At 36.1% G+C, this 27705-nt stretch overlaps 1 long non-coding RNA gene across 1 annotated transcript; it reads left to right on the forward strand.

Annotated features, from left to right (window-relative positions):
* The first annotated feature begins 3160 nt into the window (after positions 1-3160).
* Positions 3161-26429, forward strand: LOC125261144. The gene is made up of 6 exons (XR_007183222.1): positions 3161-6926; positions 9901-9922; positions 18530-19227; positions 19313-19468; positions 19589-19679; positions 25256-26429. It is a non-coding gene; the product is annotated as an uncharacterized LOC125261144 (long non-coding RNA).
* Positions 26430-27705: the final 1276 nt, after the last annotated feature.

Below are 27705 nucleotides of genomic sequence, written 5' to 3' on the forward strand. Positions count from 1 at the left end.
CTAAACCGAATGAAGTGCATTCTCTCTCTAGCACATCATGAGGAGATGATGAGAGTCAATATCAACTTCATCTTTGCAGCCGACACTGATTCAGAAAACATTACTTTATTAATAAACAATTAAAATGTCTCCTTGCTGTTTTGCGCATTCATGAGACCAATATCGATTCGTAAATCACAATCGATCTCTTGGTAGGCTATATGCTATTTTCAGTTGATGATTAAACAGTGCATTGTGTGCCTCCCATCCAATAAATTGCAATAGGCTTAACGCTTTGTGTTGCTTTTGATATGGAACAAAAGTCTCATATTTCAAATTCTGTCCATTTCATTAAGAAATTCAAGCAATAAATACCGTTTTGGCGCTCTTTAATGTGGCGTGATAGAGAGTTGTAGCTTCTGGGTACTCGCCTGTGCGTTATCAGTATCAAACGCATAGCAAAAGATTCCTGCCAGTTTTATTTTTGTTCTGGATCCAGTGCTCTGCTGCTACATTGGAGCGCACTCGCCACCAACTGGACAGGGGTGTGAATTACAGTTACAATTTACAGTAGATCACCCTCAGTGTAATCTGTCACCGTGACGGACGGCCTTCAGATTTTTCCGTCATTGATAAAAAAATTCCGTCAATGACGGAAAATTTTCGGTTAACGCGACCTCTGCTTGGCAGGCATCCAATATCTCACCACAAATGTGTCAACATGACCTGTCACATTGGAACACTTGAAGAACAATTGAATATAGCAAGCATACATACTCTTAAATATAAAATAAGAAAAACCATAAGGGTACAATAAAAAGTAAATACTTGAAAATATGATGAGAATTAATATATGGATGAGGAGTACATGAATATATGAAATCAAAAATAATATTGATAAATCATAAGCCATAAATGATTAACATAAAATATGAATAAAATGCATGAATATGAATATTGACCATTTTGGATCCACCAAAAGTCTTTTAGTTTTTATTTTATTCAAATTTAAAAAATTTGTCCCAACATTTCCGGAATTCGGGTTGTACGTTGTAGCAAATTAGCTCAAAGAAATATGAAAAATTAAACATAACTAGTTATAATTAATTATAAATATTTGGATCAGTTAATAAAATTAACTTAATGTAATACAATTAATATTACATTCAATTAACACTCAGTGTTAATTTTAAGAAATGTTCATTTCCAGGTTATGGGAAATAACATTCTTATTGTACAGTACAACTCAGAGCATGTAGTCAAGATCTGCATGATTATGGCCTCCTGTATATGAGCATGAAACATGGACAACTTTACGTGGGACATGAACAAGCTTTTATTAACTAGACTAAACACTTAAACTACTCTACCATTCACACACATACATGCATACAGTTTACCAAGTGAAAGAGAGAGCTGAAGCAGAATACAGGAAAGCAAGAAGTTATTGCATTGTTTGAAATTCAGCAGATGAACAGCCTTGAGCAAACCATCAGTTTAGTTCTAACAAACCCTTTTTTAAAGGGGAGTAAGGATACTTAATCTATCAAATAATGAGACTAAGTTTGATACTTGCATGTCTCGCCCATTTAAATTGAACTGTCTTGATGCAATTTGTTGAGGCTCCAGTTGATCTTTGCTGATGTTGTCTTGATGAGAGAGAACCAATTGGATTCAGAGGATCTTTGATGAATGGAAGGACAAGGCCAAAGCCTGGCACAAGCTTGGTGTTCCTTAGAAGCTTCTAGCACAGCATCATCTTCACATCAGCATTTTTCAGTAAAAGAAGGGAAGGGGGCTGTGATCCTGTGATCAGTAATTTTAAAGTGAAGATGTCACACCCTCTTGAGGTGTCTGAGCCAATAAGGGAACTTTTTCACGAGTCTTTGTTCTCTAGTAAGATATGTGACCAGTCACGGAAAGTAGGGACACAAGTCGGGGCATTTTGATTTATTATCTCCAAGCTTTCCAACGATGTGTAACACATGGAAATCTGATAATATTTGGAGAAGTTGTGGCCATTTGAAGGTAGGCACTCAAAAAAAGCTCAAAGGGCAGAAAATGACCTAAAGATTTTGCAGTTCTCGCCTGTTCTCACCTGCTGGGAGTGACAATAAGGCTCATTTACATCTCATTTAGATAAGCCATACCCCCTGGAAAGCTGCATGGTTGCATAGCAACGACAGACGCAACGGGAAAAATCGGAGTGCATACTATTAATAATAAAGTATTATTAATGTGTCAGTAATTTATCTTTTTTGACATTAGAACTTTTTGAACAGGATTCTGTGATAACCGTATAGTCCTGGTTTAGACCTCAGTTAGTGATTAGACCTGGTTTGAGTCAAAGGATTAAAAAAATCCTGTACATTAAACTCTTCAATACTTTTACTTTTGACTTATAACGCACATTTTACGGCTACGGCTACGGATACTTTATACTTTTACTTACGTAGGAATTTAATCTGATACATTTACTATTACATTAGTAAATCCTTGTTAAGAAGTAGTAACTGGCTAAAATTATTAGCGTCACATTCAATTCAAGAATAGTAAGGTTTACATGAGCTAAGTCATTCACACCAGTCAATTCAAGCAATTGAAGCGTTATTCAAATTAACATGCTAACATTACCATCTACCATCTATTATAGTAATGGGGGTTTTTGGCAAGTGATACGATGCTAATGATTACAATTAAAACGACAGTCCTGAGCTAGCTAATAACAATAGACACGAGATAACGTGTAGCCTACGTGTTCTTAGAATGAACACAAAACGACAAACTTTGATGTTCATGGAAACTCACCCCATAAGAAACAGAAAAGATCTTGTTGCCTCCAATGAAATAAGTTGTTCGGGCACACTTTCTCTTTGTTGGGGTCTTCTTTGTGGATGTAACCATCTCCGAAGTTTGCACTATGCATCTGTTTGCCTCTAAATGTCGAATAATTTGCATGTCCTGCCACTGTTTTTCTGCAGCTAAAGAATCCAGCTGTATGTTGTACTTCAAAACATTTTCGGTGTAACGGCCACGGTTCAGCTCGTCTGCAATATTCTTTGCGGCGTCCAACTTCATTAAATTTTGATATCAGCTAGAGCCAGCTAGAGCCGGCCAGAGCACTGCATACTAAGTAGCCACGCTTCCCTTGGAGGGCGGCGGCAATAACAAAAGAAACAAAAGCCGGCGTATCCGATTCCAGTATGGAAATACAAACAGACAATGACACGCCCCTACTGAGAGATAGGATCTCTGAAAAACAAGCCGATTTCAACCTCAAAATGTACGCTTTTAAATAAACCAATACTCCTATCTAAAACACGGAGATGCTTCTTCATGATCTCAACTAACAGATTCTGCAAAAAAACGAAAATCACCAATTTTGAAAAAAAAAAAGCGCTTCTTTCTCAGTTTGCTCAATAGTTGTGCTGCCGACTTGTGTCCCTGGTTTCCGTGACGGGTCACATATTAGCATAAGACATTGGATTGGATGTATGAGAGAAGAACCTTCTAGATTCTTATAATAGTATTGTGTCACAGAGTTAGCAACATGTAACATAAATTACCAAATAGGAAACGAAAGTTGGAGTCCATTGATACCAAACATGCTACCCATGTGATTTTAGTTAACCATAATATGCAACTCTGAAACATTAATACCAAAAGAGTTCAAAAGAGAGAATTAATACATAGGCCAACCCTATAAAAGGAAAACCATGAGATAGGAAAATTGAATACATGTTTATACATTTTCAAGTGGTTATATATATAGAACAATGATTAAGACAATGATTAAGACCAGAGTCATGAGTCTCTGCAAATTCTTTCTAACTGTAAAAAGTTCTTATCAGTTTTCCTGTGCCCTGTAACAGGACACCTAGTTATGCCTGTGTGTTAGCTTCGTTTGGGATTCTAGTAGCAGTTTTGGGGGATGGGTTCACAGAACTTTGTAGGGAGAGTTTCCTGGATTATTCATTAAATATAATGAATAATTGTGTGTCTGATTGGTCCAGACGCTACAAGGTCATCATGTTGAAAGGCAGAGAGAGTCACCTTGTTAGCCTGATAATGAGTAGAACAACTGGAGCATGACACTAAACGCATAATCCCATTCACTCTTGAACTCAGCATGTGTGGGACACTGTGCATCTTTATATTCTGTAGATGTGTGTTATATGTGGAATTCATGTACAGCATACAAAAGCATGTTTTTTTTTTCTCTCTTTTACGTTTCAGTTTATGGAGCAAAGTTTAAATTTTTTCTTCTCTTTTAAAATTCCCATTAGGGTCCACCTGGCCCAAAAGGTGACAAGGTAAGAACCCTTTCAACAATTTTTACATCAACAAATCACATTTTTCATAGCTTCACAAATATTTAACATTCCATAATATAAGTTTCTATGGTTTCAACGATGACAGTTTGAATGTCAGAGCAGAGGGTGTTTTTTTTTTGTTTTTTTTAAATAAACATATAAATATAATGATATAAAAGTGGAAACTAAGAACAAATGGGTGTGATGTAATTTTTAACAAAATCTGGCCATTTTGCAGGTGCTTTTGAATTTGATCTGGTGGTTTGACTCACTAGTGCAAACTGTTAGGCAACTTCATACCAGCTGTTAAACACAAACTGCCATTGGTCAGCGATGATGATATAATAGAAAATATATTTTCCAGTTTTATTTCTTCACTGAATTCATCATTTAGCTGGCTAACACATGATTGAAGAATGAAGTGAAGAAGAGTGAAGAATTTTTGATTTGAGTATACTGGAATCATTCTCAGCAATTACCACCACTGTTAAAATAGAGAATATAACACAAATAGCACAATGTCTTCTTCTCTGATTCCAGCTGTAAGCATTCTGGTCAAATATCAAATGATTTCTTCACTTTGTTCATAATTAGATTTCAGAATAATTATGAATGGATTTCATTGGAGCTCTGCAGTCAGTCACTGCATATGGAATGTCCCTGACCTCAAGGCTCATTTTGGAATAACTAATCCACAGTGCATTTAATTAATGCTTTCCCAGCAGGCCCTAAGCTCAGGTTTTTTAATGCTTCACGGAACTCTCTATAAAACAGATGCCAATGTTGAAAAACTAGTGAATTGTGTCTTTACTAGTCCCTACAAGCAGTGACCAACCTTTATCCTGTGCTGAAAGATTAAAACCAAACAAGTGTTGGAGGTTCCTCACATATAATGGAAAGATGCTGTCATTGCTTTGGTCAAGATGGAGCTGCAAATGTTTTTGGTAACACTTTACAATAAGGTTTCATTAGTTAACATTAGTTAATGTATTACAGTTTTTCTCAGTTGATTTGACACATTTCTCCAAACTCGGATCACTGTTCTCAAAACAGTTACCACAGTGATCTGAACACTTTGTAATTCTGCTAAACAGATACAAAACTACATTTTTATTCATTTTACACACATTGCAAATCACATGAATCATTTTCTCAAAACACTGTGTACAAAGTTTTCAAATGTTTTCAGGAAAAAAAACGATTACAGCTTTTTTATTGGTTTTACACAATTCTCAAACATTTATGTACCATTTGTCCAAACACAATAAACAAAACTCTGGAATTTGTCATATTATCAAATGTACTTGGTATGTTTTAAATTGGCCCCAAAATGATAACTGCTTGGTTAATAATACACTACACACAACACAGGGAATTCAGTTTTCCTATCGGTTCACACATTTATCACAATTGCATAATGTAACAGGGAAAGTATGAAAGGGAAAGTATACATAAAGCAAGAAAAGAATAAGAGTATGCAAGAGAAGGGGGAAATAAAGAGGTGTAAGTGTAAAGTGGTGGTTTGGGTAGAGGAAGGGGTGTAATTAGAAGGAAAGGAAGAGTGGAACAGATAGAGGGAGATCATATGAGGAGAGTGGAGGATGTAAAAAAGGAAGAGAGGGAAAGAGATGGGTGGAGGGCATTGGTGTAATGGAAAGAGCAGGGTATACACCCCTAATTATTAATCTTTGTTAATGTTAATAAAAATACAGTCATTCATTGTCTGTTTGTTAAACAAATGTTAACAAACACAACTTTTGATTTTAATAATGTATTGGTAAATGTTGAAATTAACATTAATTTAGATTAATTAAAGGAATCTGCCTTATAGATTAGGGTGTGGTTTCAAGCTCTTGAGTTCGTCTCTGGGTCATGTCCTTCCATTCTGGAATTGTGAAGGTGCTTCCTCATTGAGGCATGATGGTTGGGCAGTAGCCGTAGGGAGAAGTGTCACAGACAGCTAGACTGGTGTGTACAAATAAGGGAGTTTACTTCTAGTACATCAGACTTAAATTTTCCTGCCTAAATTTAAAGATCAGTAAGACAGATATGAGGACAAAAAGGAGAGCAACAGGGAATAAGATGATAGAGATCAGAAAGAGACTAAGTAGAGCAACAGGTAGGAGGAGGATACAGATCAAAAGGGGACAGAGATATGTAGTATATATAATGAGCTGCATTTGTAGGTGTTATTATAGCAGAATTCTTAACACACAGTTTTCAAACCATGGTTACGACCATGGCTAAGTGTATCCTCTTTTGAATGTACACTGTAAAAAAAAAGATTTTTTGAACTTGTAAATAAAGATAGCATAATTTAAGTACATTTTGCAAGCAAATACTATTTTGTCTTTTTACTTAAAAACGTCACGTTTAGTTCAATAAGCTACTTGAGGTTTCGTTTTCATTTATTGTGCTTAAATACATAAGTACATTCAAATGGAACTGCCCAAGTAATATTTACTTAGTGTTCATCTAATGAACTAATGCAAAAAAATAACAAACGCAAGTAAAAGTTACTCCACAAAGCCAGGCAATCTATGCGCATGCGCTCTTGGTCCCTGAAGTGGCGCGCAGCAGAGGCAGAGGAAAGCAACGGAAAATTTTCTCGACGACTGATGTGACTTTTACACAGTAAGTTATTAAATATTTGTTTATTTGTCAATTTGGTTATGTTTGCAGAAAAGTATAGAGTTATTAATCTGTCTGCAGTCCTGGTGGGTAAAGAATTAAGGCGTAAACTATATATGTTCGACAGAGTTGAGTTTGCTAAAGAACCAATTTGCACAAACATCCGTTATTAGCAAAAGGCATCTGTTGAAAACAATTTTCTTGTATTTAACATGTAATCTACGGATATGTTTAATGAACAGAGAACTTAAAGATGAACTTTGCCCGACAAGAGCGGCGCGACGCGTCTCGATAAATGGCAATATAACCCATGTTAACCCTTGTTCCCTCACGTGCCATCTGAATTATAAATACAAGTTTCCTAATTAGAAATTGGACATGTACAGCCTCGGAAGCAATGTTCCCTCTAATTTTTTTTTCTCTGTTGAGCGCACATTTTGGTCAACTGAGCAAAAACATACTTTATATCAGACCTGTACAATGAACGTAAACACACACAAAAAATGGTTTTATCATGCAACTGTAACATTTAACTTTAATGTGCCGTTTCTATTTTATTTGTCCCTTGATGTAACTTAGTGATATATTAAATAATATGTTTGAAAACAAGCAGTTCAGTCACTAAATTAAGCATTTAGGTTAATTTTAGGTTACTTGAGATTTTTTCACATTGCTGTATTAACTGTACCAATCTTTACCAAGAAATTCTATTAAAAAATAATTTCTGTCCACCTGCAGGACAGTTTAATTCTTTATAATAATATAATATGAGCAGTTACACTGATGGTTTGGAACAACCATGTGTTTTTGTACAGTCAATTATTAGCAGTGTTAAACCATCAAAATTACATGTTAATTGCTTATGAATTTCCCAGATTTTATATACCAGGAGGTTTCAAGATTTTTCGTGGCAAGGAGCCCTAAACAATCCCCTTGTGAGATAAATTTTTTATTAGGCTTACATTATAATATAATATATTTGAAAACAAACTGGAGCATTTAAACAGATCTGATAGCTAAATATTTGTAAGAAAAGTGAATGTTAACTCTTTTATAGTTATCTAAACATAAAACCTGAAACCCACACCACCTTTAAAATTAGGTATATCACTGATGTATTTTGAGTTTGCAAGCTACACCTGTGGTGGGAGTGTGATTGTAAATGTCTCAGAGTTTTGTTACCATTCTGTGCCCATCATCCGTTATTTCCACCACTTTTCATTAAAATATGGCGTTTTATTTCACATTTCTTTTCGTTTCGCGTTGCCTCTCGTGTTGAGGTATTTAGTCCGCAAACATGACAGTATCATAGACTGTAAAAAAAGATGGACGCCGTGACGCCGCTTCCTTCCATTGTAATGAACTGAAGCCAAAATGGGCCGACGAATGGGTGCTGACACGTTACGCAATACGTCAAAAAAAAAAAAAGCTTGGTGCCTGAGCATGCACAGAAGGAATCGTCAGTGGAGCCTGGAGGCGGAGTCACGGTATCAAACTTCCGCCCAGACGACTGCGTCATCATTCATGTATTTTAAATAGACTATAAAAATTATACACAATTTAAAATTCTACCTATAAAATAATAGGCTATTCTGTTTCTAGAGCAATAATATTTTTGAAACAGCAAATTCAGTAGATAAACTCAATATAATATGCCACTAGAAACAACTCTAAATCGTCAGAAACGGTCCTGTCATTTTAAATTAAGTTAAACTAACGTTACGGGAGATCGATTGCTGTAATTAGAGTAGGATATCATTAGTTTTGTCCTGCTAATCATTATTTTATACCCATAAAAATAATAAGTAACTGCCAGATAACGATCACCTGCTTTTTCCCGACATGGTTAACATTAGGTGTGTTATCTTAACTAATAACATTTATTAATTAGCTTATAACGCCCACATTTAATGTTACAGAAAAAAGTTCAGTGATCCGTCAGATCCTGTAGGTCGGTTAGTACAGTTTACTGCTGAACAACTCATTTTGTTGGTGTTAAATAACAAAGAAATCGAAAATTAATAGTTAGTTATACATCTTCAATCTCCCCTCGAAGCTCCGACAGTCCTCAGACAAGCTATCAATCAACTGCGAATCATGATGACATGCCCCGTTTTTATAGCATCAAATTGCTAGCTAAAATCTAAATTATCACAAAATTGAGCAATTGAATATATATCAGTGTGATAACTACCTTAAATGACCAAAACCATCTTTCAGAAAGTTTTATTTGAAGCAGAATTAATTTTTAAGTTTTCACTGAAGTCTCATTCGACTGCATTGAGAGGGCGGGGTTTATGACCTGTACTGCATCCAGCCACTAGGGGGCGATCAAAGAGCCCGCAGCTTCACTTTTCAGGACGTATGAGACACACCCGGACAGTATTCTTACCGCGACTGTTTTGGCTCAGGGCCAGCCAGCTCACGCGCTCAATTATTCTCTTTCTATGAAACCTGTAAACCGCATTCACCGGTTCTAACTCTATAGTGGTTGTCCAGAGCACTTCAATTATTTCTCATTTAAACTACTACAATCAAATGGATTTCCCCACACATGATTTTCATGTCTGTTCTCTGCACGCGCGCAGCCTAGAGGGAACATTGCTCGGAAGTCATATTTATGAACCCGGGATTAGACCCGTTAACTTTGTTGTGACGGAGAAAACGGCTAATCCCCCATTAATCCACATGAACTACACTGTTTTGTCTTATCGATAAAATCGATAAGCATTTGATGCATTTTAATCAAGTTAAACAGAGATTATACGCCCTATTGAACCTATACAATAGTGATACAGTGTATGTGTTCAGGCAGCCGTAACTCTACCAGATATTGCAAACACTTACTTGAACGAAGTTGTTCCAAAATAAATTAACGTTAACTGTTCAAATTTCAAATCAATAAGATCAGTATATTTATTCAAATTTGGTAAAAAATCTATTTCTGACATTAACATTTCTAACATATGTTCCACAGATTGCACTCAAGGTCATGCAAGGTAAGTTGGCAATATTTCTTACAGCCTATACAACATTTTATTAACCTTGCAGTATGACACATTTCTGTAGATAATAAACACAGACACACACACATGTATGTATGTCTATATATATAAATATATATATATATATATATATATATATATATATATATATATATATATATATATATATATAAATGAAGACTTCAGATGCAAAAGCCTCTAAGTGCCATCTGAAATTTTCTTCTAACTTAAGCGTTTTTATCAAGCTCGTATGTTTAGGTTCAGTAATTCCACTTTAATGGCAATTCATAGGACATTTTCATTACCACTCTGAGGTCTGAAAACGCGCCGGCGCATTTTGCAGGTTTTTTTTCACATTGCAGCAAAACAGACTTAAAATACTCTGTCATTTTTTGTCATAGAGACATAAGTAATATATCAATTGAAACTATAGAATATCTTCTTTTATTTGTATACTCTCAGAGTAAAAACACAATGTTGTGCTTTTTGTAAAATAAAGAAAACTAACATGATGCGTGATTTCTCCTCTCCCTCTGAACGAAGTCCAATCTGATAGTTCTCAGAAAATGAACTGTAACTTAGTGAATACTAATCACAGAAAAATTAAACTTATGTCTAAAAAAACGTTAAGATGTCAGGTTTTAAATCATGTAAGTCAAATCGAAAACAAACCTTCTGTGTTTATGTAATCTGTATGAAAAGAGAGCCATGTCAGAAGTCCGTGATTCAGCTCATTATCTGCTAATGCGGCCACGCCCACGGAGCCAGCGCTATTCAGACGCAAATTCAGAGGCAATACATGCATTCATCGTCTCAATCGTGTATTTATTGTCTTGAAAAGTGTTTATCTGGATGTAAAAGTCATGGTTAGGGAACTCTAGAAGACATGCAGTTAGTTCCTGTTTTCTTTTCTTCTATAGATTAATTTTAGATGAGTTTTTGTTTCTTTAGCGCCCTCCGGCTGCAGTATGAATTGGAAACTCCATTCATGGAATAGCCTCTTCTTCTTTTAGATGAATTTGTGGACTAAAAATGCACAGAGAGCGCCCTCCGACTTCAAGGATGAATTGAAAACACCAGCGCTCATAGTAATGACAATGAATATTAAATAAATATAACTTCTCTGTATAGAAAATTGACATAAGCATATGAGAATCCAATATTTCTCCAAATGTGCATGCTTTTAAACTAAAAGCCTATATTCAGACTCTTTGCATCACAGAAATACATTATATTTTAAAGTATAATATAAAAACATTACTTTATATTGTAATAATATTTTTCTGTATGTTTCATATATCATGATGAGCTTGAGACATCACAGAAGGTTTTTTTCACAGCCTATCTGACTGAAATGCCTCATTAATATGCAAGTCATTTCAGCTCATTACTATCCAATTCTTTTGTCTTCTCAGGTGAGAATGGCCCATTTTTCAGTGGTGATTCACGCCTCCTCGCATACTGTGTTTCTTGGCAAAAAGTGTCTTACAAAAACTAAATCAATATATTGTTTTATATGAAGGAGTAGGCAGCATAATTTTTACATAATTTTGAAGCAAAAACTCTAGTTTACAACCTCCAGTACCCAAAAGTCTTGTGAACACAGATTTACTATACTTTTTTTGGCCTTATTTCAGTGACTTAAGTTTTTTGTTTTTTCAATAACCACGCATAAATGTTATTCCTTCAAAAACACAAACATGTACATACATGTTCCTCACATATTATTGTAGCCTAGTTTGTGCTGAATACAGTGTAATAACACTTTTGTCATTTATATGTTTATGAACAACTGAAAAAAGCACAAATGTCAGGGCATGTCAAAACTTCTCCAGGCCCCAAATCAGCCTCAGACTCCAGAGGGTTAAAGTGAAATAACTGAAAATAAACATACAAGCTTGATAAAAGAAGGCACTTAGAGGCTTTTGCATTTGAAGTCTTCATATCACTTCGCAAGATGTAAACACTGGTCCAGGAGCACTTCTGGTTTCATATTTTTTAAATAATATATAATTAAATCTTAAAGGTATTTGTGTAAAATTTTCATTTGGTTAAAAATGTAAAAAAACAACAACCTGAAACTGGAAATTCTTCTGAACCAGCGCTTTTTACATCTTCTGAATTGGTTAATGTGTGTGTGTGTGTGTATGTGTGTGTGTGTGTGTGTGTGTGTGTGTGTGTGTGTGTGCATCTTTCCTTTAGGTGCCACAGCATGAGGTGGTTGTGTAAAAAATGCAGCTTTGAGTCAAACAAAAGACTACAACTTTTAAAACATTTACAGCTCAAACACGGAAATTATAGCTGTCAGTCATCGACCCCTTGTCTGTTGTTGAGTCCACTTTAAAGAGCCATAAATGTGACATAGATTCAACAGTTATCTCAGATTTGGTGAAAAATCTGTGTGAATCAAACCCTGTCAGTTCAGCTTTAGGGAAAGATGTACCTTTTTCAACAGCATATAAGAGGAGAATTTATGAAAGAGAATTTTTCAGTTGTTGATCCAGAAGAATACATACTGGACAATAAAGACAACAGAACATTCCAGTATGTTCCGATAGTCCAGTCTTTGTTGCAAGTCTTGAAGAATATCGAAGAAAAGGACCTAGTCACTCAAAAAAATACTGTATGTGCATCACGTTACCAGTCCTTCAATGATGGATCTCACTTTTATGAAAATGAATTTTTCGCAGGAGATGTCGAGAGATTAAGTATTATTCTATAAATCGATGACTTCGAAGTGTGCACTCCCTTCTCGCAAGATTCACAAAGTCACCGCTGTCTACTGGGTGTTAGGAAACATTCCAGCACATGCACAATCAACATTGGCATCTATCAATTTAGCCATTCTTTGTAAAGCAGATGACACAAAGCGATTTGGATTTCAGAAAGTTCTAGAGCCACTGTTAACCGATCTTCAAAGCCTGTAAAAAAATGGCATTTTTATTCCAAGTTTAGGAAAAGTCATGAAGGGCACTGTGGTGAGCGTGGTGGCTGATAATTTGGGAGCCCATTCTGTTGGAGGATTCATTGAAAACTTCACAGGGTCTCATGTCTGTCGATTTTGTCTTGCAGACAGGTCCCAGTTTCAGACCACAGAAGTAAGATCTGGACTTTTTCAGAGGAGAGATAAAGAGCAGAACTTTCTGCATGTTGAGACAGTTTTGTCAAGTCCTACTTACACACCTTGCTATGGTGTGAAAAAACAGTCAAACAGTGAACTGTCTGAAAAACTTCATCATTTTCATGTAACATCTGGTTACCCACCAGATGCATTACATGACCTTCTTGAAGGTCTTGTTCCAGTGGAACTGGCATTGTCATTTCAAGCCTTTATCAAGAAGAAATATTTTTCTCTTGAGGAGCTCAATAATTGCATTCGACAGTTCCCTTATAAGTGGAGTGACCAAACAAATTGTCCACATTTGATTCCTGCTAATTTTTCCACAAAAAGATCTGTAGGAGGTAATGCACATGAAAATTGGTGTATGTTGCGTCTGTAGCCTCTCATGATAGGCTTGAAAGTACCTGAGGATGATGAAGTGTGGCAGATGTTAATGACCTTAAAAGACATTGTGGAACTTTTGATGGCCCCAGTTCATACAGAGCAGAGCATTTGCTACCTTGACTCTTTGATTTCTGAGCACCGACACAGATTTCTGGAAGTTTTTCCTCAAGAAAAGCTTCTTCCCAAACACCACTATCTTGAGCACTACCCTGAACTCATTCAGGAATTTGGTCCTCTGGCAGCCTTGTGGACCATAAGATTTGAGGCTAAACATGGCTTTTTTAAAAAAGCTGTCAGACAAACAGGCTGTTTCAGGAACATACTGATGTCCCTTGCAAAAAAAACACCAGCTCATGATTGCATTGCATTTCCATGAATCAAATGTGCTCAAGTCAACACTTTCGGTCACAAAAACTTCACAGGTCTCTGTGGATGTCCTAAAGCAGTGGTTCTCAACCGGTGGGGCGCGCCCCCCCACTCTCCCGGGGGGGCGCGAGTGGCTACAGGATGGGAGGAAAAAAAACGTAAAAAAAAAAAAAATTTGCAAAAAAATTTTATCACTAAACTACTGTCATAAAAAGTTATAGTTTTGTATATACATAACTCCTGAATAAAAATTAAAATGTGTTTGTACTGATTAAAAAAAAAAGTTTTGAACAAATTTGATTGGTTTGTCGATAGTGAGCGCAAATGCAGGTGATAAGCGGTTTTATTAAGCGAGTCATTGAGTCGTTCATTCACGATTCGTTCAAACGGCCGATTCATCACGAATGAGACAGATGTTTGTGAATGGGTCATTGAATCTTTGACTCAAACGATTTGTTCAAAACACTGAATCATTCAAAACACGATTGAGTATTGCTGTGAGATGCGCTATGTTGTGATCTTTGTTTGGATTCATCGGATCTATTTTCGCTGCTAAAATAGACCAAAACAGTCATTATTTCGTCTAAAATGTAAGTGACTTAATATTATTAACTTGTTTGTTGAACTGTCATATCAGTGTCACATTTTCAATCGCGAGGTGATGGTCAATTAAGTGATGGTCAGCTCTCTTGGTCGTCAGGTCGTGTGATGTATGTTGCTGAACTGTATTCAAATGTTATAAATATAAAAACACCACATTTTGAAATTGAACTGCAGTATGTCAATTTAGTTTATTTGTGTGTGCTGCGTTCATAGACTTTAGAAAATTTGTTTGATTTCTCCTCGAGAAGCTGAGCAAGCCTCAAAAGTTTAAGGTCTTTGCACCCTGACTGAGTCTGAAACTGTCGTATTCGTTTTTTCATTTTCATCATTTGGTGGATCAACTGTCAAAAACCCCTCAAAATATTTGATACGGATGCGAAAAATGCAGAAAATCGAACCATCCGAATTCATTTTTATGACGGACGGACGTTTCAGAGGCGTTATATATATATATATATATATATATATATATATATATACACACACAGGGTGCGATTTGTAGGAGGGGATGGGGGGAATTTCCCCCCTTCTGGTCTATGTATCCCTCCCTCTGCTGAAATATTTTTAATATTTAAAAATATTTAATATTTTAAAAAATATCCCCCCCGGGTGATGGTACTCCACAAACCACCAACAGAGCATATAAAATACCAAAAATAAAAATATATCTTTTTTTAAAACATCGCCAAGTAAAACGCTGCGTTTATACAGAACTGTCTCTTTACCACCAAAACAAACGGGACACTTTTCAGACGCGCATTCCGACTTCGTCTCAGTGCCAGCTAGGCTCAAGTCAAACGAGAGCGGAAAAGGTGCAGGTGACGACGAGGGAGCTTCAGTTGAACAACAGTGAATTGCGGTCAGATGAGATTTTGTCAGGCTATGTCTGTAAAACTCAGAAAAATGAACACGACTGTCCAATCAGCCGTTATACTGTGCTCGTGGAGCGCACTCAAGAATTGCATGCGCAAATGCGCCGGCGCGCGCTGCATAATGACTTTATTATAGCTTAAATAAAGCGCAAAAGAAACTACGAGCAATGATGGTCGTTGTTCTGTTGAAACTGAAGTCATGAAATTGCCAAACATGCGATTAAAGCTGCCTCAAAACTGTGCATGCATGTATATATGTTGACATAGTTTTAAAGCTATTGTTATCCAATTTGTTGGCCTTAAAACGTCTTAAAATGCACATATGTACACCAGGGAAATCTAAATTTTCTCGGGGGAGCATGCCCCCATACCCCCCTAGCAAACAACATTTTCTGACCTCGGGAATTATGAAACCCTGCGTACGGCCCAGCTTAAATTCTATATAACAAAATCTGAGGTAAACGTGTATGCACTTTGATCAAAAATAAATGGGGCCAAACGCGATTGAATGTAAAGGTTTGTGTCTCGTTATTCTATTAATAGCTACCGATTGATTTTGCATTTCTATCAGAAATTAGGAATTATTAATGTCATTGTAGTGTTGCAAATATCTAAGCTATGTAATACTTCAAATCTCAAGGTTAAATCAGAAGATTTAAAAAAAAAAAAAAAAATGTTTCTGTAACAGCTGCCAAAAATAGTATATAGCACTGTGGTTTTTAACAAAAAAAACAAACAAAAAAAAATTCAAAACATCCTCCACTCTGTTTTTTTCACAAATCGCACCCTGTATACAGGGAGTGCAGAATTATTAGGCAAGTTGATTTTCTGATCATATTTTTTTCCCAAGCACATTTTACCAATTCCAATCCACATCAATCTTAATAACTACTATTAATATTGTTTTTAATCATTTATAAGTGATATATAATTGTTCATGAAGGCTGGAAATGAAAAATGCCTTATATTCAGGTGTGCAGAATTATTAGGCAAGTTTTCTTTTACAGGCAAAATGAGCCAAAAAAGAGATTTAACTCAGACTGAAAAGTCAAAAATTATTAAATACTCATGAGAAGGACGCAATACTAATGCAATACTAGAAATTGCAAAGTTAAAGCATGACCAAGGGACAGCAAAATGCTCATTGGGTCAGCGGGGTCAGACAAAAACAGGTGGAAAAGAAAAGACACATGTTAACTGCAAAATAATTAAGAATTATGTGTGAAACCATCAGGAACCCTTTAGTCTCCAGCGCCACCATTTTCCAGAACTGCAACCTACCTGGAGTCTCCAGAAGTGCAAGGTCTCAGGATCTCAGAGACTTAGGTTAGCTAAAGAATCCTAAAAAATGACCCGCACTTGATAAGAATCACAAGCTGAAGTGTTATAAAATACATGAAGACTGGGTTTTTATAGGCCTTATAAACCGACAGCTTGAGAGTGACTCCTGAAGGACCAGCACCACATCCTCTTGTACCACTGTTTGAAGAATTTATCTTCCAGAATCTGGCAGTAAGTTTTGGAAGATCATTTTTAGTCCATCTCTGCAAGACAGACATTTCAGGATAAGAGATGGACTAAAAGTGAACTCAAACACCTTACTGCCAGATTCTGGATAAATTCTTCAAACAGTGGTACAAGAGGATGTGGTGCTGGTCCATCAGGAGTCATTCTCAAGCTGTCTGTCTATAAGCCCTATTAAAACCCAGTCTTCATGTATTTTATAACACTTCAGCTTGTGATTCTTATCAAGTGCAGGTCATTTTTTAGGATTCTTTAGCTAACCTAAGTCTCTGAGATCCTAACACCTTGCACTTCTGGAGACTCCAGGTAGGTTGCAGCTCTGGAAAATGGTGGCGCTGGAGACTAAAGGGTTCCTGATGGTTTCACACTTAATTCTTCACCTTAATTCTTAATTATTTTGCAGTTAACATGTGTCTTTTCTTTTCCACCTGTTTTTGTCTGACCCCGCTGACCCAATGAGCATTTTGCTGTCCCTTGGTCATGCTTTAACTTTGCAATTTCTAGTATTGCATTAGTATTGCGTCCTTCTCATGAGTATTTAATAATTTTTGACTTTTCAGTCTGAGTTAAATCTCTTTTTTGGCTCATTTTGCCTGTAAAAGAAAACTTGCCTAATAATTCTGCACACCTGAATATAAGGCATTTTTCATTTCCAGCCTTCATGAACAATTATATATCACTTATAAATGATTAAAAACAATATTAATAGTAGTTATTAAGATTGATGTGGATTGGAATTGGTAAAATGTGCTTGGGAAAAAAATATGATCAGAAAATCAACTTGCCTAATAATTCTGCACTCCCTGTATATATAAACGAATAAACTAGTCAAAATATAGGCTACAGTTAAAGCTTTCCTTTAGTTTTTGTGAAATGCTCACACGCACTGGGGCCCCAACTGCAATGATCCAGCTTTGGGGGGGCCCAGCTTGCAAAAGGTTGAGAACCCCTGTCCTAAAGGATGACATAAAAGATTTGGTGCAACATCGGTATCCACGTGTCACAATGGTACATGTTGCAAATAACGTGTGCTTATTAGGCACCAACTATAAACCTGGAATGTTGCTATTTCATGGTTTCACTGCAGACTTGCCAGATTTTTGTGAGGTGATACAGTCTATCTTGGTTTGTAATGAACTGGTCTTTGTAGTGAGACTACTAAGCACATGGTACAACGAGCACCTTAGAAGCTATGAGTTGGAACACACAGCCAACATTCAGTTACTGGAGCAAAGAGAAATGGTTGACTACTATCCCCTGGCTGCTTACAGTGTTGCAGGAAGACGACTGACTACCTTAAAGCACTATATTTGCCCCTCTTTTTAGGTGCATGTTTATCAAAGTTAATGCTGTAGTGTACACATTTTTAATTAGGATGAATTGTCCTAATTAAAATTGTCTTTGAAGAGAATGACATTCACAAATTGGTTCTGCCCTCAGGCATCCCCAGTACTCTTCAGGACCTTAAATGTGTAATCAAAGAAACATTTAATATTCCAGACTGCTTTACTTTGATGTATGAAGTTTTTTACCAGTTTTCTACCTTGAGCTCAATAGATGATGTACAGGATAAATGTACTATAAAAGTGGTACAAACTGAACCCATCACCCTGAATCTGAGTGCTGTGGAAGAACCAATCCTACAAAATGAGTCTGACGCCATATCATGCAGTTCTCAGGACACTGTTGTGCTATGTCCTTCTGAAAATGAGACTTCATTCCTTTCTTTAGACTCCAGATCCAGCAGTTCCCAAGACACTGTTCTGCTATCTTCGTCTGAGAGTTCCACATCATGCCGTTCTCAAGGATGGCCAGCAAAGTTTAAAATACCAACTTTCTCATTTGATACAGAGCTCTTGATTTCAGAAGGAAACAAAGCCTACCAAAAGGATGGCACCCTCTTGAACAATCCAAGAGTAACAAGAAGTGTCCTTGAGACACTAGAGGGACAATATTTCGTTTCACGGCGTACCCAACAGGTGTCCAGATTATGAACGTAGTAGAGTTGTTGATTGAAAAGTACCCACGCCTCAAAGAGCCAGGGTCCTTTAATGGACAGTATGGTTGGCAACAGAGGATTAAATATAAGATGGGCAATTATCGAGCAAAATTAAGAGGCAGTCAACTTTCCTGCCCAGAGCTGGAGGTCAACTCTTTGAAAAGAAAGAAGACAAATGAAAAGTCTTGCCCCAAAGGCATGAAAACGCCCCAGGAAGGCTGAAGTAAATTACTTGCCCCCATTTCCATTTGAGGAAACTGAGGAAACTTTAGAGAAGGAGAGAGTTGATCTTCTTAAAGAAATTCAGAAGAAAAACAACAAAAAGGTCATCGGTGAGAAAATGGAGAAGACTTCTCCTATCGAAGATTAGAAATCATTAATCACTGCCCTGCTGTCAAAGAGGTGGACAGCTCTTTTTTGTGAATCTGAGGTAAACCTTAGTTCTTTTTTGCTTGCTTGATGGTAATATGTAGGTACTTATAACTCTGTGTTACATTTTATTTTCTTTGTCTTAGATCAAGAATGAGTTCAGAAGGATAACCACAGTTCCCCTGGAGCCAACCTTTCTGCAAAAACTGGACCTCTACGCTCCAAAGCTCCTGGATTTGTTTAAAAAGAAGGGTGGGGATGCAGGCATAAAAATTAGAAGTGTGCTAGATTCACTCTGCCAGGTAAATGTATATATTACACATCTCATCTGATATCCTGCTGCTTCTTGACTTTATAAATATGCAGTTGTATGAAAGAGTACACTGTTAATGTTCGCTGCAGTTTACTTTTGTTTTTTACAGCAAGTTAAGATAAGATAAGCGAGATGCTGTGATTCGCTGCCTGCTTTCCTACCTGGGAGAATCATCTGAGGAGCTCATTGAAGACTACCAGGTACATTAAAATTGACACACACATACATTCAAATTGACTTCATATGTGTACAGTACTGCAGACGTCTAAGGCACATTAGTATCTTCATCCCCAAAAATGTTTTTTTACTTTATCTTTGTGCTGTAGTTTGTCCTGAAATATCAGTTTACATTCCTAAACATTCATTTTGCCATTATTTGTAATAACCCAGTGAGATTTTTGTATGTACAGGGAGTCATACAGAAGATCAGGGGCCGTATTCACAAAACATTTTATCTTACAACTAAGAGTTCTCCTAAATAGCAGTAAAAGTTCTTAGCTAAGAGTTTTCTCTTAAAACCTATTCACAAAGCTGCGGAGACAAACTTTTACTAAGGAATAGACTGAAGTCTTAAGCTAAGAGTAAGGGCGGGGTTGACCTCGTTGCTATGGAGTATACACACAGTGATTGGCTGATGGGGAGGAGTCAGCGATTTAATCATAGAAATATTGTAGAATGATGTGTCATGTTTCCATATTAAAATAAATGTTTTAAAATACAAATGTTGCCCTATTCAAATAAATATTTTTTAATAAAAAAGTCAAAATAAATTGTTGCCATTGTTGCCATAAAGGTTTTAAAATAGGCTAAGTGTCACTAATTAAACTAGTATATACAGTTAATTGTCCACCTCTTGGGTGTCTGCATCTCGAGAGAATGCATCTCAAGCGACAAATTATGTTTTATAAACAAAGTTTGGGAGAAACACATTCAAACAGCCTTTCTAATCAGCTCGAGAGGAGGAATATATACACAGATGAGAGTCGTCTCGCCTATAGTTACTTTGACAATTTTCTGCATCCCTCCGCCACCCTGTCCCTCACTCTTGGCTGGGGATACGGGGAGAACTCTGGTTTTGGGCTAAATTCCAAGCTCGATCCCCTTGCACAGCACACCAAATACGCTTATTATATATATATTTTATTACTCTATTAAATCATTTGTAAGTGTGAACTCACGAAAACCACTACCACAGGTAATCAGACAATATATATATATATATATATTTTTTTTTTTTTTTTTTGGCGTCTCATTGTAGATTCAAATCTATAAATCAAAATGTATTGCATTTATAAAGAAAAAGTTCAGCACCCAAGGCTCAATCTCTATTGCCTCAATGGTGTACAGTGTCTTTGGGTGGATTAGGACTGTTTGTGATTTGGTCTTAGAGACTTAGGAGTCATCTTGACTACTAACTTTTCACAGACTTAGGAGCTAGTTTTAGCGCTAAAATGCTTTGTGAAATACTCTTAGAGCAAAAATGTAGGACTCCTAAAATTAGGACTGACATGCCCATTATTTTTAAGAGTTTCTCCTAAATCGGCAAGTTAGGAGCTACTTTTAGCCTTAAGATGTTTTGTGAATACGGCCCCTGGTCTCGCATTTCATTGAGTCTGTCTATATACATGAAGAAAGAGATAAAACTGAGACAGCCTAATCAAGAAAAACTGTGGCAATATCTGCAAAATGCTTAAAAAAAGGTGCATGCAAAGCTACCTTAAAAACTATATCAAGTGTACCTAGGCCAAAAACTGCTTTAAAGGTTTAGTTCACCCAAAAATTAAAATTCTGTCATTAAGTTCTCAAACCCTCATGTCGTTTCAAACCCGTAAGACCTTCGTTCATATTCGGAAAACAAATTAAGATTTTTTTGATGAAATCCGAGGGCTTCTGAAGCACACATAGGCAGCAATGCCACTGCACCTTTTGAGGTCCATAAAGGTAGTAAAAACATGGTTAAAATAGTGAACGTGACTACTGTGGTTCAACCTTAACACTCTGAGGTCTGAGGGTATCGCCAGCGATACCACCGTGGTTTTTTTCTTATCAGTGTGAAAGAGACTCAAAATACTCCGTCAATGTTGCACATACAATTAAGAGTTATACGCCATTTTAATCTGTGGAATATCTTTTTTCATTTGTGTACACTCAGAGTAAAAACAAAATGTTGTGCTTTTTGTAAAATAAAGAAAACGAACATGATGCGTGATCACTCGTCTTCTCCCTCTGAACGAACTCCAATCTGATAGTTTTTGGAAAATGAACTGTAACTTAGTGAATACTAATGACAAAAAAATTACACTTATGTCTAAAAAAACGTTAAGATGTCAGGTTTTAAAACATATAAGTCAAATCGAAAACAAACCTTCTGTGTTTATGTAAATCTGTATGAAAAGAGAGCCATGTCAGAAGTCTGTGATTCAGCTCATTATCCGCTAATGCGGCCACGCCCACGGAGCCAGCGCTATTCAGACGCAAATTCATATAAAAAAATTGATATAAACATATGAGAATCCATCAATATTTCTCCAAATGTGTATGCTTTTAAGCATATTAAGAAATTATGGTCAATATAAGATTTTAAGAGTCAAAATGTGAAGCTTGAGTCTTAGATCTTTTTAATGATGTATAGTTTGTCAACTGCACATCAACATTTAGGCTCTATAATATAACAAATATAGTAGCCTATATGAAATGCCCTAGAAGTAGGAATGTTCAGACGCATTGCATCACAGAAATACATTATATTTTAAAGTATATTAAAATAGAAAACCATTATTTGGTTAGAGACTTGAGACTTCTTTTAAAAACATTATAATGGCAATGTGTTCAATCTTTTGACTGGTAGTGTAATTTAACATAGGCCTATACACAATTTTCTTCATATCATGTGCAATAATACGTGCATGCATGAGATCACAAAAATCATGTTTTTTTTTTTGTCCTGAGTGGACTTTAATCCTGTTATCAGCATGATCACAGAGGGTTTTTTCACAGCCTACCTGACTGAAAGGCCTCATTAATATGCAAGTCATTTCAGGTCATTATTATTAGGCTTGGGTATCGAGTATCGAGTATCGATTGGAACCGGGACTAGCTTTGCGATTTTCCCGGAATCGGTCAAAAGTTTAAATTTCGATTCCTAGTTTCGATTCCCAGTCCGCCGACTGGAAGAAGAAACCGCTTAACACCAACGAAGAAGCGTCCACCGAAAGTGTTGGCATAACCGAGCGAGTCGAACATGGATAGCGTGCGTCGGCGGTCCAAAGTGTGGCTTCAGTTTTCTAAATAGAACGAAATCTCGGCAAAATGCAACATTTGCGGCAAGATTGTTTCGTGCATAGGAGGGTGCACGTTGAACATGATAAAGCACCTCCGTTCATGGAGTAGAAATAAATAAATCTCTTTGATGCGCTGCGCCGACCGTCCTCCGCTGCCTCTTCCTCTGGCTCCGACCCCCAGCCTGGCAATCCACACGAGATCCGATTTTTTCGTATCCGATCTGAGCCACTTCCAAATGTGGTTTTAAATCCGATACATATCCGATCTCTGAACATGCGACCTACGTCTAAACACGCATATCCGATTCCTATTGTAATTCCAAGCCATCAAACGGCAAGGGCGGCACGTTTGCTCACTAAAATATAGCTTCAATGTTGTATTATGAAGCAGACGTGCATGTATGCACTCGCACTAAAAATTCGCAGCTCAATATTAATGTGGGAACTTTGTCTAACATGAAAGAAATTGCGCACACACATATATTCAGCAGCTTCGCACGCGCGCGCTCTCTCCCTTGCTCGCTCGAATTCATTCAAAAAACGGAATTCTAAAACTAATGTAGATAAAATATCAAACACAAATTACCTTTATTTTCCGGTCTATATCCGTTCAGTCAGAATTCGCGCTGCAATACATCCATGACAGCTGTTAACTTATCCATTCTGACAGGCTAATCATGGCCACTCCACGAATTATATAAATAATTTTAATAGCACGGCCATTCAAAACCCGAGGATCTACTATGTGCATGTAAAACTATCAGTGACGATCATTTTGGGGCAGGAAGTAGCCTAATGTAAACACAGATATCGATACCAGTGGCGTCTAAAGTGAGTGTAAACACACTGGCCAAAAAATCGGATATGGTCAAAAGATCGGATTTGTGCATTAAGACTTGCAGTGTAAATGCATACACTCATGTGTAAATGTGTTTTCAATATATTCATAATTTATAATATTTATATTCAAGTTCATAGATTTGATATTTATATTGTAGTTGAAAACAGCCCTGTGAGAAATTCATAGTAAAGTTCATAAAAAGTAAAAAGTTCATAGAATTAAAATTGATGGAGAAGGTCAGACTATTTCCTTCAGAAAGACCGTTGGTTAGCTAGCTCATTTAAAATATCCTAAACTTTTTTTGACCCTGCCTCTTAAAAGAATCGGAATCGAGAATCGTTAGGAACCGGAATCGAAACAAGGAATCGAAATCGGAATCGGAATCGTTCAAATTCAAACGATACCCAACCCTAATTATTATTCAATTCTTTTGTCTTCTCAGGTGAGAATCACCCATTATACATGAGAATTCACGCCTCCATGCATACTGTGTTTCTTGACCAAAAGTGTCTTAGAAAATTTAAATCTCTCTATTGTTTTATATGAAGGAGTAGGCAGCATAATTTTTACATAATTCTGAAGCAAAAACTCTAGTCTACAACCTCCAATACCCAGAAGTCTTATGAACACAGATTTAATATACTTTTTTTGGCCTTATTTCAGTGACTTAAGTTTTTTGTTTTTTCAATAACCACGCATAAACATTATTCCTTCAAAAATACAAACATGTACGTACATGTTCCTCACATATTATTGTAGCCTAGTTTGTGCTGAATACAGTGTAATGACACTTTTGTCATTTATATGTTTATGAACAACTGAAAAAAGCACAAATGTCAGGGCATGTCAAAACTTCTCCAAGCCCCAAATCAGCCTCAGACTCCAGAGGGTTAATGTTACGAAGCGACAAGAATACTTTTTGTGCGCAAAAAACAAAACTAACGACTTTATTCAACAATGTCAGCTTCGGCCAATACTGAATCGGCATTTGGATGTAAACACAGAAATCTGCACTGGGTTCACTACAGTCATTATTTTTTTTGTTTTTGCAAACAAAAAGTATTCTTGTCACTTCACAACATTAAGGTTGAACCACAGTAGTCACGTTGACTATTTTAACCATGTCTTTACTACCTTTCTGGACCTCACAAGGTGCATTGCTGCCTATGTGTGCTTCAGAAGCCCTTGGATTTCACCAAAAATATCTTAATTTGTGTTCTGAAGATGAACAAAGGTTTTAAGGGTATGGAACAACATGAGGGTGAGGAATTAATGACAGAAATTTCATTTTTGGGAGAACTAACCCTTTAAGTGCAAAGGGTTATCACACCAAATATTGATTTAGTCAATAGAAGGTAAATGAAAATCAATTTATTAAAGCATTTTAAAGGCATCCCACTTTACAGAATATTTACACATGTGCCTAAACTTTTTTACAATACTGTTGCTTTGCAGGTAGTTTTTTAAACATCTTGCAGACACAGTTCTTCTGGATTTAGTCTGTCTTCATTTTTTCATACTTCATTTAATAACAGATTTAATGATGGTGAGACCAATTCTCTGTGTGGGGCACTTATCACATAAAATTAAAGGGAACATTCAGCTTACTGTACAGTATTGTAACCACTTTGCACTCATTTGTGTATTTGACAAGATGTCAGCAGAGACATGATTAAAGATGGCTTCACCAATCATGTAATGAAGATCATTGTACTGGGCAGCACTGCAGGAGAGGAAGATGCCAACATAGCTGACATCATCATCGTCATTGAGGGAACTGAGGTACTGTCAGGATGTAAGAACCTCACAAATGCGTGCCTTATGCTCATGGGCTTCATTTACTCCCTGAACTTAAGCTATCCTTCAAAGCAGAGAAACACATTTGAAGTGTTTCAGAAAATCTTTCTTGGGCTGGATGCTTTAAAATTTTCTCCAAAAGTTAGCTTTTTGCATAGAAAGCTACTAATATAAGTCTTGGCCATTTTGTTTGGTACTCGCACTTTTTGCTCAATTGTTCCTCAAGTGAGAATGTCCTCAAAAGTTTTGTTAATGTAAATATGAGCAAAGTTTGTACTGTACTTTGTACATTTTTGTCCATTTGTTTTTTCATTCCCTTTGTTTATTATGTGTTTCAAGAGTTTAACTGAAATAAAAGTACTCAAGGAAAATGTCTGTTAGTGTTTATTTTTTTTTATTTTTTTTTAATTTAGAAATACATCACAAATTATATTAAGTAATGTTTAAATAATATTTAAAGTAAAGGTTAATCAGGATGACTAAGAAAGATAACTAGGACTCTTAAGTAAAATAAATGCAATAAATCATAATATATTTATAAGCATTACTTAAATAAGATTTACAAACAAAGTAATCAATAATATTTACTGGGAATTCCCAAGTAAACTTAACTTAAAAATTTCTAATTAGCGCTACTAATAATTATATTTAGGCTTTTACTTGCCAAATGTTTGTACATTTACTAGCTTTTTCTGAGTGAAAATTATTTCCAAGCTTTTTTCAAGTAAATGCTACTCCAAAAATTTTTTCAGTGTACTTGGAATCCAGGCAATTATACAAATTGTGCTATAATTGTGCTACAATGAGATTGTTCCTCTCTCTGGAAATCCAGGCTTGCATCATATGTTATTCAAGAAGTGAAAAACTTAGAGTTTCAAAATTGGATCCACTCGTTTAGAGATTCAGGGCTCTCTACACCCCAGTACCCTAGTGAAAAAAAAGTATACTTTATTGTATTTTAAATATATTCCCTTTTTCTATAGTACACTGCAAATATACTAACAAAAAATGTACTATCATTAAATATATAAAAAGTATATTAGTATCATATTTTCACAATGCAACTTTTAACACACTTTAAAATAATTGTACTTTAGTATATTTTCTAAAAAATATATTTTAGAAAAATATACTTGAGGTGTAAGTTCAGTTTATTTTTTAAAAGTGTATTTATTTGCACTTTATAAAAATATATTTGAGGTATATTTTAACAGTGTGCTGAAAATGATCATTGCAACAATGCACTGAAAGTATATTTAAAAAATACATTATTTAATATCCTGAAGTTGTAGTGTATCTAATGTTAAATTTGAGTATATTTTTTAAGTTTACTTCTTCATCCTTGGAATTCATTATATTACTTGTGCTATTTATTTCAGTATGAATGCATTACAAGCCCATTTAGTATATGCAGTGTAGCCTATACAATTTCCAAATATGTGTAAATGTTTATTAAGTTTACACTGGCAGAATCATTTTACAATCGTACACACAAATTTATATTAAACAACACACCAGCACCACAAGTAATGCGAAAAAAATATGTCGAGTGGTTAAACTTATCGGAATTCAAATGTCTCTTCAACTTGGTCCGTGACCAATCAGATTTTGTTGCTCACTGCCTTCAGCCAATCAGAGCTGCTGATGTCACGGTCGTCGTCTGAATCTCCTCGCTCAGTCACTCAGGTGAAGTATAATGTCGCAATGTATAATTTATTTAATAAAACACTGAAAGCGCAATATATCGCTCAATCTTGGGGATTCTGACCAGTTCAATCAAGTGACATCGCAGCCTGACCGTGATGGCGACGACAACCGGCTAATCTAATGGCCTACGCGATCCTGAAAGAACCGGAGAAAAGTGCTGCTATTGGGAGGTGAGTTGTAGTCTACCAGTTAATAATCTTTATTTTATTTTCTTTAACAAACGGAGAGCGATATTTCGGCTTGATATCTTCTTTTTGAGTTTGTGTGTGGTGGTTTATGGCACATGTTTGTATGCAGCACCAAAATATTCATATGATTGGTCAAATCGGCCCGTATTCTGTACGATATTAATTCATAAAGTGTTTCATGCTTGACTATGTATCGAAAACAATATCGACATGCCATTCTGATACAATTCTCTGCTGCTAATCCTCATTTACTGTTCAAAAATAGTATTGGTTCAATGTAGGATTTAGACAGACTATTGTAAACGTGAATAAAGAGTTGAACATGCTGTCTTATATCTTTGGTATATTCTGTCAACAGATGCTGTTCTTCACAAGTCTCTGCGGTCATCATTGTGCCATCAGACACAATGAG

This window comes from Megalobrama amblycephala, unplaced genomic scaffold (assembly GCF_018812025.1).
Source record: "Megalobrama amblycephala isolate DHTTF-2021 unplaced genomic scaffold, ASM1881202v1 scaffold332, whole genome shotgun sequence".
NCBI classification, from domain to species: Eukaryota; Metazoa; Chordata; class Actinopteri; order Cypriniformes; family Xenocyprididae; genus Megalobrama; species Megalobrama amblycephala.